This window comes from Zingiber officinale, chromosome 6B (genome assembly GCF_018446385.1).
Source record: "Zingiber officinale cultivar Zhangliang chromosome 6B, Zo_v1.1, whole genome shotgun sequence".
Lineage (NCBI taxonomy): Eukaryota > Viridiplantae > Streptophyta > Magnoliopsida > Zingiberales > Zingiberaceae > Zingiber > Zingiber officinale.
Window position 1 is genome coordinate 96629843 of NC_055996.1, and position 14849 is coordinate 96644691.

General features: G+C 40.6%; 1 pseudogene; it reads left to right on the forward strand.

Annotated features, from left to right (window-relative positions):
• The first annotated feature begins 10566 nt into the window (after positions 1-10566).
• LOC121990449 lies at positions 10567-14187 on the forward strand (annotated as a pseudogene).
• Positions 14188-14849: the final 662 nt, after the last annotated feature.

The following is a 14849-nucleotide window of genomic DNA, read 5'->3' on the forward strand; positions in this document are numbered from 1 at the left end:
AAAGCTTTGACGCTCGGGGCTGAGAAGCGGCTGTCTCGACTTGCTCTCTGTTTCACTGACCTTCGCGTGACTGTAAGCTTAATTTTCATTCTCCTAAGTCACCAAGCTCAGTAAGTCTTGTGCTATATTCTACATACCTGTTGAGATTTTGTTGAGAGGTCACTCCACCGAGAAGGAGAAAGTTCAGAGCCGGGTGTTCACCGGGGTTGATCTACCGAAGATCGGCTTGTCCACCTTACGGACACCGAGGAGTAGGGGCAAGTTATCCCCAAACCTCGTAAACACTTGAGTCACTGTGGTTTGCTTTGTTTCTTCTCTTATTCTTATTCTGTTCTTAACTTGTTTTCCGCTGCGCTAACCACTCGTGTGAGTTTTATCTTTAAGTTTTAGCTTTTGAAGAGGCTATTCACCCCCCTCTAGCCATCCAAGATCCTAACAAGTGGTATCAGAGCTTGGAGCTCTTCATCCGGCTTAACAACCTAAGAGCAAAGAGATGGCCATGAGGGAAGGTTTTAGCACAAATCGACCACCTTACTTTGAAGGGGCAGATTTCCAGTACTGGAAGGGACGCATGGAGTATTACCTAAAGACGGACATTGCCATGTGGTTCTCAGTCAAGGAAGGCTACACACCACCAAGAGATGAGGAAGGTAAGGAGCTCGAATCGTCAAGGTGGTCTACCGAACAACTCCGCAAAGCACAAGCCGATGCCAAGGCCATGGTCACCTTGCAATGTGGAATCGCCAAGGACCAACTAGTCAAGGTAGGTCCTTTTACTAGTGCAAGAGATCTATGGAACAAGCTCATTGAGCTTCAAGAAGGGACTCGGGACTCTCGAATTGCCAAGAGAGACTTGTTCCTCAACCAACTCCAGAACCTCACCATGAAGGAAAATGAGAATGTAAGTGAACTTCATGGTAGGTTTAAAGAGATCATTAACGGTCTCCATTCCATAGATGAACATGTAGAAAACCGCGATCTTGTAAGGTATGCACTTAAAGCTTTTCCTAGGAATGCCTTGTGGTCATCTATGGTAGATGCCTACAAGGTATCCAAGGATCTTTCAATTGTCAAGTTAGATGAATTTTTCTGTGAAATGGAATTACATGAACTTGCTAACAAAGGCCAAAAGGAGAAAGGTATTGCTCTTGTTGCAGGAGAAAGGAGCAAGGATGGGAGAAGGAAGAAGGAAAAGAAGAAAGAAAAGGAGATCTCCTCATCCACCTCTTCCTCCGAGTCCGATGACGAAGGCGAATCATCGTCATCAAGCGAAATGGCGAATTTCGTGAGGAGGATCATGAGAAGAAGCCGAAGATACAAAGGTAAACCTAATGATCCGAACATTGATAAATCTAACGTTACGTGCTATGAATGTAGTAAGAAAGGGCACTACCGAAGTGAGTGTCCTAAGCTCAAGAAGGAAGAACGAGCCAAGAAGAAGGAAGAACGAGCCAAGAAGAAAGAAGAAAGAAGCAAAAAGAAGAAGGCCCTTAAGGCCACTTGGGATGAGTCATCTTCAAGCTCATCCGAGGAAGAAGAGAAGAAGGAGAAGAGCACTCGCCATTTAGCACTCATGGCAAGGGAGGACTCCGGAAGCGATGGCAACTCAAGTGATGCTTCAAACGCGGCCTCATCATCCTCGGATGGTGAAGAGGTAACCTCTTCTCATGTAGAAAAATGTTATAAGACTATTACTCATTTATCTACATTACTTAAAAAGTCGAAAACAGAAAATAAATTGTTAAAAGAAGAAGTAGAAATGCTAAAGGCTCTTAGGGAAGATGAGGTTGATGACCTTCATCTAGAGCTTCTTGAAGATGAGAACAAGGCTTTGAAGAGTGAGGTTGAGAAGCTCAAGAAAATGCTTGAGAAATTCTCAACTAGCTCTAAGACATTAGACATGATCTTAAATGCCCAAAGGGCAGTCTACAACAAAGCCGGGATAGGTTATCAACCCAAAGAATCGAGTTTTATCTCATTAGTGTCTAGGACCCAATACCATAGATCAAATGATTCTAGGGTTCATGGAACTAGGAAGGGTATGACCAAAGCATGGGTTCCTAGGTCACTTCTTGTAGATGCATTAGGTCCCAAGATTTGGGTACCTAAAACATCTATCTTTCGTATCTTGTAGGCATTGATCGAGGGGGAGCACCTATCAACTTGGTTTGTTGATAGTGGATGCTCCAAGCACATGACCGGGGACAAATCTCTATTTGCTTCTCTTCAAAACAAAAGTAGAGGTAATGTGTCTTTTGGTAACAATGGTAGTCTTAAGGTAATAGGAGTTGGAGACATTCATATATCCGAATGTCTTCATATCAAGAATGTCCTTCTAGTCAAGGGAATGACTTTTAATCTCCTAAGTGTCAGTCAATTGTGTGATACGGGTTACACAATTGAATTTCATTCAAGTCAATGTTTGGTTAAAAACATTGACACACTTGACACAGTACTAGTAGGCACAAGGGTAGACAATATTTATCAAGTATCATTTAAAAGTGCTACTAATGCTTTGATTAAGTGTTTCATGTCGAAAGAAGAAGAGTCTTGGCTATGGCATAGAAGGTTGGCACATGTAAACATGAAGAACATCCGGAAGCTAGCAAACAAAGGATTAGTGCGAGGCTTACCAAGCATCAAAAATCAAAAGAACAAACTATGTGATGCATGTCAAAAGGGTAAGCAAACAAAAGCGGTTCATAAAGGTAAAAGCATTGTAAGTACTTCTACTCCGTTAGACTTATTGCACATGGACCTATTTGATTGCAGTAGTGTAATATCTTTGAATGGAAGTAGATATTGTCTTGTGATTATTGATGATTTCACTAGATATACTTGGACCTTCTTTTTGAAACATAAGGACCAAACCATAGATATTTTCATTTCTTTTTGTAGAAGAACGGAAAATGAAAAATCAACCACAATTAAAACCATTAGGAGTGATCATGGTGGTGAATTCCAAAACCATAGGTTTTTAGAGTTTTGTCAAGAGAAGGGTTATAGACAGGAGTTCTCTACTCCAAGGTCCCCACAAAAAAATGGGGTTGTGGAGAGAAAGAACCGAGTCCCAAGAGGCTGCACGAAGCATGCTCAATGAGTACTCTTTGCCGAGCTACTTATGGGTGAGTACAGCTTGCTATGTGCAAAATCGAGTCCTAATACACAGATTTTTAGGAAAGACCCCTCATGAACTTTGGTTTGGGAAACCACCTACAATTAAACATCTTAGGGTGTTTGGTTGTAAGGTGTTTATCTTGAACACAAAGGATCATCTTGGGAAGTTCACGGCTAAGGCTGATGAAGGGATACTGGTCGGGTATTCACTCACCAGCAAAGCCTATCGAGTCTACAACAGTAGGACTAAATTGATTGAAGAGTCCTCTGATGTAGCTTTTGAAGAAATCCCTAATTTAAATGATCAATCAAGGGATGTAGAACAAATTCAATTCGAACTTAGAAGGCTAAGTTTGAATGACCAAAACATCGAAAGAGTCGAAATTGACTCTGATAATGATGAGCAAGGACAACAAAGAACTCAGGTGGATCCATTGCCTGATATTGAGTCCTTGTCTGTGCCAAGTGAGACCACTCATGAGGCACCATCAGCACCAAGGCAGTCTAGGTTAGACACTAGTCACCCCCAAGACCAGATTGTGGGAGACATCCATCAAGGGGTTAGGACTAGGTCATTCTTTAGAAATGAGTCCAATGAGGTCGCTTTGATCTCGGAAATTGAACCTAGATTAATTGATGAGGCATTGCATGATCCTGAGTGGATCATAGCTATGCAAGACGAATTAGGTCAATTTGAAAGGAGCCAAGTATGGGACTTGGTTCCCAGACCTAAGAAGACCACCATTATTGGAACCAAATGGGTCTTCAAGAACAAATTGAACCAAAAGGGAGAGGTAGTTAGAAACAAGGCAAGACTTGTAGCCAAGGGCTATAGTCAAGTTGAAGGCCTTGATTATGATGAGACATATGCTCCAGTGGCCCGATTAGAGTCCATTCGCTTAATGCTAGCTTTTGCTGCACATAGAGGTTTCAAGCTCTATCAAATGGATGTAAAATCGGCCTTCTTAAATGGTCTCATTAAGGAAGAAGTTTATGTTGAACAACCACCGGGATTTGTGAATACCGAATCTCCAAATCACGTGTACAAGCTCAAGAAAGCACTTTATGGGCTTAAACAAGCACCACGAGCTTGGTACGAAAGGTTGTCAACATACCTACTAGAGAAGGGCTTTGTTAGAGGACAAATAGACCCAACACTATTTCTACGTAGAGATGGTGAAAATATTTTTGTAGCCCAAGTATATGTCGATGACATAATTTGTGGCTCAAACAACAAGGGCTATTTAAATGAGTTCATCACTCACATGGAGAGTGAGTTTGAGATGAGTCTAGTGGGAGAATTGACTTTCTTCCTTGGACTCGAAATCAAACAAACTAGAGATGGTATTTATGTCCATCAAGCAAAATACACTCAAGAGATGCTCAGAAAATTCAATATGAGTGACTCTAAGGAAGTGTCCACTCCAATGGCGACAAACACTCGCCTTGACAATGATGAGAGTGGAAAACCAGTTGATCTAACGCAATATAGAAGCATGATCGGTAGTCTTCTATATCTCACAGCCAGTAGACCCGATATACTTTTTGCTGTGGGCATGTGCGCTAGGTATCAAGTCTGTGCAAAGGAATCTCATTTAATTGCAGTTAAAAGAATTTTGAGATATCTTAAGGGCACAATAAGAGTAGGTCTTTGGTATCCTCGTACCGAGTCTTTTGACTTGATAGGTTATACCGATTCCGATTATGCTGGGTGCAAATTGGATCGGAAAAGTACGAGTGGGGGTTGCCAATTTTTAGGGTCATCTTTAGTTAGTTGGTCAAGTCGGAAGCAACATTGTGTTGCTCTCTCCACGACCGAGGCTGAATATATTGCCATGGGAGAGAGTGTATCGCAATTGTTGTGGATGATACACACCTTAGAGGATTATGGATTTTCTTACAAGGGTGTACAAGTGCTATGTGATAACATTAGCACGATTAACCTAACTAAAAATCCAGTCCATCATTCAAGGACAAAACACATTGAAGTGCGTCATCACTTCATTAGAGATCATGTAGCTAGGGAGACATTGCACTCACATATGTTGAGTCAAAGTCAAACCTAGCTGATATTTTCACCAAACCCTTCCGGAAATGAATTTAGTCATTTAAGGAGGGAGTTGGGAATGTGTTTGGCTCCTTAGGTCATTAGAGTTTCACCATGATCAATAAGGACTATTAAAATGACAAGAGTAATTGGGACAAAAATTTGGGCAACTTGGGAACATCTCACATACACTATAAGGTTTAACAAAATGTTTTTGTTTGCTAGAAATGGGGTGAGATGCTAGGATCAACCAAATTATTCAAAATGTATCATGCATCCCTTGAATAATTAGGTTGAAGAGACATTAATTGAGTTTGGGGAACACCATTACACAATTCATGTGTATTTGGTTCCTAGATCTTACTCATACATTCCAACCAAGGAATCTTGGTTGGACTTTTGTCTAGAAATTGTCTAACATAGTTAATGTGTTTGGTTGATACTTTTTGCTTGATACATTTCATGACTTTGATTGATGTTAGGACAAGTTGATAAAGAAGTATTAGGAACTAAGACTTATTTTGACAAACTTGAAACTAATCATAGAGAGGACGAATTTTGGAATAGGTTATAGGTAGCCTATGTCAGTTTTGGGACTTTGCTTCACTACAGATTGTAGTTTCAGCAATTTCCTAAGTTTGTGGAGATTCACTGATTTTGAAGCTAAGAATCGAGAAGGTTTAAATTTTGAATTTCTAAGCCTTGAATGAGTTCAATTCTTGAGAGCAAATCATTAGGAATTATCCATCTGATATCACTAACTATAATCTATGGGCTTCTAGGATCCTAGGAAGTTGTTGGAACAAAATTTAGGACTTTTGATACGAGTTTCAGATATCAGAAGTCTGAAGTATCAGACACTGATCGGTCGCTGGACCGATCAGGAAATTCCGATAGGTTTGTTCGCGTTTTGAACGGTCCCGGGACCGATCTGAAGGATGCCTGATCGGTCCAGGGACCGATCCGCTATCTCCGATCCAAGGATCTGATCGTTCAATCCTTCTCCTGATCGGACGGCCGTCCGATCGGGTTGGTCACCTACCCTCTTAAAACCTCCCACTCTTTGGCGTCTCACGCGAACCCTACCTCTCCGCTTCTCTCGTTTCTTCTTCCCAGCGCCGGCCGACCCTCGGTTCTTTCTCCGACGAACGAAGTAATGCCTCCAAGGTAACTTCCTCTTCCCATTCCATTCATCCTTAGCATTAATTTAGTTCTCACTGCATTTGCGTTTCTGGGTCGGTACTCATCTGTTGTGGTCTTGTGCTCCCATGTGTACCCCGGTCATGTCCCATTTCCCATCCTTAGGAAGAAATCTGCAGGGGAGGGTACCTCTAAGTCGGATAAGTCCAAATCTAAGGTTCCTACCTCTTCCCGACCTCAACCATCCAGTTCGGGGAGATTCCCGAACCAACAGTTTGAGAAAAACTTTAAGGACAGGACTTTCAAGTTGCTCCCGTGTAGGTCGGTTGATAAGAAGTACATGAACGAATTTTGTCCGTCCATAACCGAAACTATCGCCTACTACAAACTTGACACCTTGGTATATTTGGAGAGAGACATCAACCTTGACTTAGTCTCGGAATTCTATAATAATCTTCATCAGACTCCTGATGGTAGTTATAGAACAAGAGTGGCTAAGCAAAACATTGATCTCGACATAATTGCCTTCTTTGGGTATTTAGGTTGTCGTTTGTGTTCGGGGACGGTGTTCTCCATCTATCCTGTTTTGCCTGAACCCGTACCTCATCCTCTTAATGTCTCTTCTGACTCAATCTATGAGTACTTCTTTGGTCATCCGAGACTGGATGGTTTAGATGAGTTAGATGACGACTTTCCTACATTTGCAGCCCTTAGACTTTCTGCTCCTGACTACATTCTTTTCAAAATTGTCACACAATGTCTTCTACCTATCACCTCTAAACCGTTGGCAGAAATTCGACCATATCACTGTCTGATGCTTTATGGGTTACGTCGACGTCTAGATTTTGATATTATGTCGAGTGTCTATATGTCTATCATTTCCCATAGCGAACCGAGCGGCGACAACATCTATATGCCTTTTGGGCATATAATTACTGATTGGCTCGAGTCCATGGGTATTGACGTCTCTAGGGGGAGGATAGTGAAGATGGTCAGGCAGGATTGTCGACTTGGGAAACGTGCGTTTTCCAAGTCCGGAATCCTAAGTCAGGATGGGACGGTTAGGTGGAAGGATGGGAGGGCACTGGGTGAGCTACCACTTCCACGACAGGTTGCTCGTCCTCCTGCTGCTGCTGCATATGGCGAGGAGGATCCAGATCTGCGCTGGCAGATCGCTGAGCTGGAGAGCCGGTTTGACCGCCACGAGGAGATGGTGGCTGCAGAGTTCGATGGCCTGCGCCTCCAGATTGATCAGCGCTTCGAGACCCTACAGAGACATCAGCTGGCTACTCATCAGGCGTTTATGGGATGGATGGCCAGCCACCCACCACCTCAGCCTTCTACAGACGATCCATCTTCAGGCAGCGGCGTGCCCCCTCAGGGATTCTCTTATCCTGTTGCTGATGACACTGCTCCTCATGATGAGGATGCGAGTTGATTTTGATTATGTGATTGATTGTTGATTGTGCTACTTTGTTCTAGATACGATGTTGATTGCCTGTCCTGGATGGTTGCTACTTTAGACATTATGTTTATTTTCATGCGTTTTGTACTCCTATGATATCTTTTTCATGCTATGTATATGACATTGCTTGAGTTCTATCATATCTTACTTCTTTTTGTGGATTATGATATGGGTTTAAGGGGGAGGTGTTTGTCAGTCCTCATATTTTTTTTATATATATTTTCGGTGTTTGACAAAGAGGGAGAGAGTATTTGAAGTTTAGAGACGAATTGTAAACTCAATATGAAAAAGGGGGAGAAGATATTTGAGATATATCCGTCTTAGGGGAAGGATCCCGATTTCCCTAAAATTATGGATATGAAAGCATTTCTGATCTAAACTTAAATCGTGTTGTCAAACAACAAAAAGGGAGAGATTGTGTCTGACATGGATGTTGTTTTGATGTTGACACCGATTTAAGTTTCAATCGATATTGAATTAACTCAGACAAATCAGGGTTGACTTGGTTGACTGATTAATCTGATTGGGAAAAGTCCGAGCAAGGAGCTTGGCACGGGAGAAGTCCCGGTGAGTGAAGCCGTGCAATTGGAGAAGTCCCGGTGAGTGAAGCCGAGCAATTGGAAAATCCTGGTGGGAAGCTGGCAATTGGGAAGTCCCGGTGAGTGAAGCTGCGCAATTGGAAAGTCCTGGTGAGTGAAGCTGAAAATTGGTGAGTGAGGCCAGGCAATTGGAAAGTCCCGTGAGTGAAGCCGAAGGAAAATCCAGATGGATCAAGGGTGATCGGACATCCGGTATTGGGAAGTCCAAGTATGGAAACTTGGCATGTATAGTCGGAGAAGAGCTCGGTAGCTCGGTCTGTCGAGATTAAGGGTAGCAAGCTTGGAAGCTTGCCTCTTAAATCACCTTGGATCGGTCGATGACCGATCCAGGGCACAGTAGCGGGTGATCGGCGGACCGATCCAAAGGTGTGCTCGATCGATCTACGGACCGATCGCAAACACTCGATAGCATATCATTCGATCGGTCCGCCGACCGATCGGTGAGAACTCGATAGCATCTCGCGAATACCGTATGCTATCGATCGACGGTCCTCGGGACCGGCCGATTGATGACCGATCGGTCCGAGACCGATCAGCTTGTGTGACACCGATCGGTCGAGGACCGATCAGTTAGTTCTGATCGGTCCGCACCGATCGAACGATCGAAAAGAGATTTGAACGTATGGATCGGTCACCGATCCATACTATAGTCTGTTTTGCATGCACTTTCTCCGATTCTTTCTGATTCAAAGTTGCTTTTGCCTAAATATTTCTAACCATCTGCTGCAAGATTTTGAGGTGCAGGTTACTGGTAATTTGCAATTGGTTGATTTCAAATTGAGCTTCATTAATAGAGGATACCAGAGAGACTTTTGCTATGTTCCACTGTAAACCTGTTAAAGCAGCAAAGTCGTGGCTGCGATCTGGCGGTGATCGGGCATCGATCAGCTCAACTCATGGTGATTGGGTGGAGCTCAGAGACACCAGTGAAGACCAGAATTCCATTGGTGTGAGCTCAGATGATCAGATGAGAAAGAAGCGTGATTGGCGATGCTATGGCTGGATGCAGAGATTTGCTGCAGTTTGGCAGGGATCCGTTGCGGGCGAAAGGCAGAGATGGCAGAGACATAAAAGGCTGGTTGAAGAGAGGGTTAAGAAAAACAAAACTCTCTGTCGATCGGTGCAAAAGCTTTGACGCTCGGGGCTGAGAAGCGGCTGTCTCGACTTGCTCTCTGTTTCACTGACCTTCGCGTGACTGTAAGCTTAATTTTCATTCTCCTAAGTCACCAAGCTCAGTAAGTCTTGTGCTATATTCTACATACCTGTTGAGATTTTGTTGAGAGGTCACTCCACCGAGAAGGAGAAAGTTCAGAGCCGGGTGTTCACCGGGGTTGATCTACCGAAGATCGGCTTGTCCACCTTACGGACACCGAGGAGTAGGGGCAAGTTATCCCCGAACCTCGTAAACACTTGAGTCACTGTGGTTTGCTTTGTTTCTTCTCTTATTCTTATTCTGTTCTTAACTTGTTTTCCGCTGCGCTAACCACTCGTGTGAGTTTTATCTTTAAGTTTTAGCTTTTGAAGAGGCTATTCACCCCCCTCTAGCCATCCAAGATCCTAACACTTATAACCACAAACCCTAGAATTCGATTCTGGGTTTTACTGGTTCTCAACGACCAATCGACTGGGACATACTGTTGGGTTGTAAGGTTGTAAATAAAGTCTCACATTGAAAACACATGGGAAAGATCATGAGTTTATAAGAAAAAGATATCTCCATTAGTATGATATTTTTTGGGTAGAGTCTAAAAATAAAATCATGAGGGCTTAGGTCCAAAGTGGACAATATCATATCATTACGGAGATATCTAAATTTCTTTTGGTTCCAACAATTGGTATCAGAGTTTGAACTGTCAGAAGGGCTAACTGCCAACAGTGCACAAAAGTCATGGTCCGATCGAACCATGTGAGTGAAATATTGACCTCGAATGAAAGAAGTGGCAACTCTCGTGTTCAGATCAAGAGTACCAGACACTAGGCAGAAAGTCCTAGTTGCGTCTAGGCAAGGAAGTCCTAGTAAGTCAGGTGGACCAAGGGGCAAGAAGACCTGATGAATCAAGGTTCGAACGTGAGGAAATTTATGGTCCTTCGTTTGAGGGGGGATTATTGGATTGTAAGGTTACAAGCAAATAAGTGTTTTTATATCTGTTGGCTTCTAGGGTATTGATATTGATTCCTTTACTTTGATTCAGTTCAGGGAATCCGGCTGTGAGAGTTGCCCCATTTGGGAGATGGACAAGGAACATGACAACGTTGTCAACTGTACGACTCCCAACTTCACGGGGTGAGTCATTAAATTTCCTATCATTATTGTGGGTTGTTTTATTTGACGCTCTTATGCCACACCCACACTCCAAGTATACCCATCCAGTTGTTCCAATATCAAGATTTCCGTGAAGCTAAAATTTAGTTCCAGGTTGATTTTAAAAGTTCAAGTAGTATTTCAATTACATGCCTTCAGTTTAGTATCTTAAAAATTACATTCAGTCGATCGACCTTCCAAGAATATTATGCTAACATGATAACTACACGAAGGTTCCCTTTCTCCTTTTGGTAATCATGAGTTTTTGGCTCTAGAAAATCTCGTAAAAATCGATTGAGCACTAATGTTGAGTAACATTCTAAGGCAAATACCAAAGTTTCAATAAATTATGCATAGAAAATGAAAAAAATTACATAAGGCACCACAATAGTGAGTCGGTGGCAAACTTATTTCCTGTACAAATAACATAATATCATGATTAAACTTCATCCTACATTGTAAACATAACAGACCAATATCAACATATCTCATTCTTCCATTTGTGGTGTCTGCATTGGTCTGCTTGGAACCTCTCTGAACTAGATGTTGTAATGTTGGCAGATTTGACACTGCTAATCCCAGACAAATGAATCCTCATTGCATATACCAATACGTAATATCATCCACAATATCATAAACCATATAGATAAATCATACAAACCTGTTGACATTATTTTTTAATTTATCAAACATCAATGATGATATTAGATCAAAGATCAATTATCATACAGGGAAAGGTAACTACCACATGTTATCCAATAATATTATCAATATCTTTCTTGTGATTGTTTGATATTTACAAGTGTAATCTAGATTTGTTGGTTAGTTTTTCATTGAGTTCTCATTTCCATATTAACTTGCAATTATGCAATTACATAACACACATTTCTATGAATGGGATTGTTGGCACACATCTTTTCTGCTAGAGTTCCTGATATTCTGATATTTTTTGAATCACATGCAGTGCCAATTACATGTATTAGAATTATAATCTATTACATAATACTGGTGAAACAAGTGTTTAAATTAACAATATTGAACATATCATGTAAGTAAGATGCATATAACTGAATACTTGTGAAACAAATGTTCAAATTAACATGTAGAAGTTATCTCACCAAATGTATAGCTTAACAAACCATTAACAATCACAAGAACTCATCCTTGAAGGAGAGAAGTATAGTAAAAACCTTTATTATTTGCTAAGAGACCTAGAGAAATAATAGCCAATCTTTATTTATTTCATTTGGTTCAACTCAAATTGTTTTGAATGGACCACACTTTGGTTCATTGGATATATAGGCTACATAATGCACATGTCACTGCATGAGGCCATGCAGACCCACCCGTTGAAGTGATCCTCCATATATGCTATATGTGATGATGTGATGCGAGTCCCAACGGGTGTGCTTAGTTGGTGAGAGGGTGACAAATTTGTTACAATGGGTCATAGATTAATTTTCGACGGGTGCATGTCCTCGGGAGAAAACTCCCCTCACCCTCTAGCCATTTGGCAGTCGACTATAAGCTGCTCCCTCCCTTCCTTCAATAAATGGAAAGTGGAACTAACATAAATGATTTGAGTTATTTTCTATTCTCTTTACTTAAATTACTTTATTTTGCATGTACTCCCTTCCCTGCATCTAAACTCATTATAACAAATGATTTATGAAGGAGTCCCTGCATCTAAACTCATTATAACAAATGATTTATGAAGGAGAAGAGCCTACTTGAGATACTTTTGGCTTAATCCTTCTTCCACCTCTTGCACTTTTTACTCACTGTCATATTCTGTATGAATATGGTATGCAGTGGACGTGCTGGGGATATAATGAAGAGTACATTTTTAACTTCAGGCAGTTTGCCTTGTCAATAACGTTAACAACAATTGTCAAATGAATTATTAAGATCATTTTGTACCCAACTATTTCTCCTATTTATATTTTTGATCTTGTTTCTTGATGTTTTCCTGTTCCAATGACTAGAGTAAATAAACAATAACAACAACCAAGCCTTATTCCACTAGATGGGATCGGCTATATGGATTTTTTTTACACCACTGAGTTATATTCCCTACTGTATCATTATTTATATTTAAATAAATTTTATCTTATTTTATTATTTCTTGATTTTTTTTTGTTCAAATGACTAGAGCAAATCATGTTTGCCCCGACGGGTTGACACAGTTGGTAACTATATGGGTGGTTGCTCCAATAAATTTTGGGGTGAATTCTTAGCGGGTGTAAAATATCTCGTTGGGTGCCTGACTTACCTTATGCGAAGGGCCGCTGCGCTAGAACAAAATGTCTCCCATGATTTACCTGTTTTTATCTAGCTGGGAGCCGGCGATACTAGGCCGTCTGAAATGAGCGTTATCACCTTTTGCTTCAATAGAGTAAATCATGTTTTTAAAAAAATTAAAATAATGTGCTGAATCCTACATTTATGCAAAATTGTAGGGGATTTGGTTGTATTTGTATGTAGTTCTGTTTATGTGTTTATTTGGATTGGTCTGATGTATAAACTAAAACGAAATGTTTGATCTTTTGTCAAATTTAAGTCGCAACTGTAATGGTTCATATGACTGCAGAATAATTTCAATGATGGACCAAGCAGAAGTTGGGCTTCTAGATGGTTGAGAATAGGTGAGTTTGAAGCTTTACAGTTACACCAAGGAAAACTAATACGCAGGTTAATTTCAGAGATATGGTTATGCTTTTATAAGTAGTTTGTTGCTGCAAACTTTTCATGCTATCTGGTACTCACTTTCATCATTAAGGTTTCACTCATTTATTCATTTGGCAATATGAAATTGCAGACCTGGTATTGGTTATGCTGGTTATGATATTTTCTTCACAATCGTATTGCACTGCATGCTAATGATCTAGATGAGCAATCTCCAACGGATGCAAAATTTAGTCTTGGTGTAACAGGTAAGAAAGGAGTTTTGGTCTTCATTGATGCTGGTTGTGGCTTTTCTATATAATTCTAGAGTACAGTTTTAGACCGTATGTCTTCTTTTCCAACATATGCTTGCACAATTACTATGTCTTGACATGGTCGATGATTGAATAAGCCTGAAGCAAAAGAAACCTGAAAGCCTGACATGTTCTGATTCATGAACCAACTTATAACCTTGCAAATTCTGCAGGGAAGTTCATACCTGGATGTTACACACTTGCTGTCTCTGAAGAACTTCCCGAAGAATATCAGGTATGTGATGTTACTTGTAAGAATTCCTACATATCTTGCTGTTTGCTTGAAAATGTCATTATAAGTTTCAACTCCGATCTGATATTTTGTCATCCTTGCAGGCTATTTGTTCTGATAACAATGTCCAGTATGTGCCTCCAAAACGTGTGTAAATTCTAAGTCCTGTCCATGCCCCCTGTAATCGTCTCTAAAACATGAAGATTTACTTAGTGTACCTGGTTTGGTCAACATTTTTGTGGCTAATAATTTTTGTTTAGCTATTGACAGAAGTTGAAAAATAATTTTATGGAAGATTTTCTATTGTCTTTTTTTTTTTATAATGATCGAGGTATCTCAGTTTTACAATCTGACTAATTCTGAAGATGATAGACTCCGTCTCACGGAAGCTTCCATTGGTCATCGGTCATCCGAATAAATTCAGAAAGTAAAAAAATATGTAGAGTTAGCTACGCCATCATATCCATTAGTGGAATCAAATTCTATGATTCATGGAACCCCAGGTTCCATGATTATATCCTATGACTGTTGCAATCATATCCTAGGATTATATTCCAAGGTTTATGGAATTAGACCCTACAATTTTTCAAACTGTGCTTGTGGTGATCGCCTACGTCCATATAAGTCTTTCTTCAATTTATATACAATATGAGTTTTAAAATTATTTCTATACCTTGATTGGACCTCCATATAGTTCTTTATGCAACATTATTGTCCCCCTAGCTATTATAGCATGGTAGGATATTCAGATTGTTATCCATACACTCGCGATTCGATCTTCAATTATGACGTATTTATAAGATTTTTTTCTCTAAATGGGACGTGCAACCAAAAGAATGTTGAGCTTTTATTGTTACCCAGATATTTGCGCGTTATCAATAAACTAACTGAGTTTATTGTTATTTTTTATACACCATTATTGACATCAAATTGATTGTCTTATACCTCTATATTGATCCATCCGTTTCA